This window comes from Gopherus flavomarginatus, chromosome 6 (assembly GCF_025201925.1).
Source record: "Gopherus flavomarginatus isolate rGopFla2 chromosome 6, rGopFla2.mat.asm, whole genome shotgun sequence".
NCBI classification, from domain to species: domain Eukaryota; kingdom Metazoa; phylum Chordata; order Testudines; family Testudinidae; genus Gopherus; species Gopherus flavomarginatus.
The window spans coordinates 120,872,371-120,872,986 of NC_066622.1; positions in this window are offsets into that span (position 1 = coordinate 120,872,371).

Consider the following 616-nt stretch of genomic DNA (forward strand, 5'->3'; position numbering starts at 1 on the left):
ATTGAGCTAGGGGGGAGGGATAGCTCAGTGGTTTGATCATTGGCTTACTAAACCCAGGGTTCTTTATTCAGCCCTTGAGGGGGCCATTTAGGGAACTGGGGTAAAAATCTGTCTGGGGATTGGTCCTGCTTTCAGCAGGGGGTTGGACTAGATGACCTCCTGAAGTCCCTTCCAACCCAGATATTCCTTGGCAGTGGGCACAGCCAGAGCTCCAGTGATCCTTAAACCATGGATGGCTCTTTAGGAACCATCATCTGCTAGCATAGGGTGAGCCTCAGGATCAGGGAGCTGCAATTTGCTGCTTTGCAATCCCAGCTGTTCCCCACTGCAATCTTGACATTTAGTTTCTGGTTTAGAATACAGAAAATGTTTGATTCAAACATCAGTGACCCAACCCATTCAAATAGCTGACTTCTTAAACCCTGATTCTCCATAATTTTTTATACGGGATAAAAACAGAAATATCTCATTTCCTTATAAAAGCCTGTTTAAATGTACTTATTGATTTTACCATCCCTGTTTTGGAAATGGAAAAAACAAAAGCACAAATTGATGTCCAGCAAAGTTTCTTTATGACAGATCATATTCTTCATATCACAAAGCATTAGTTCAGAAC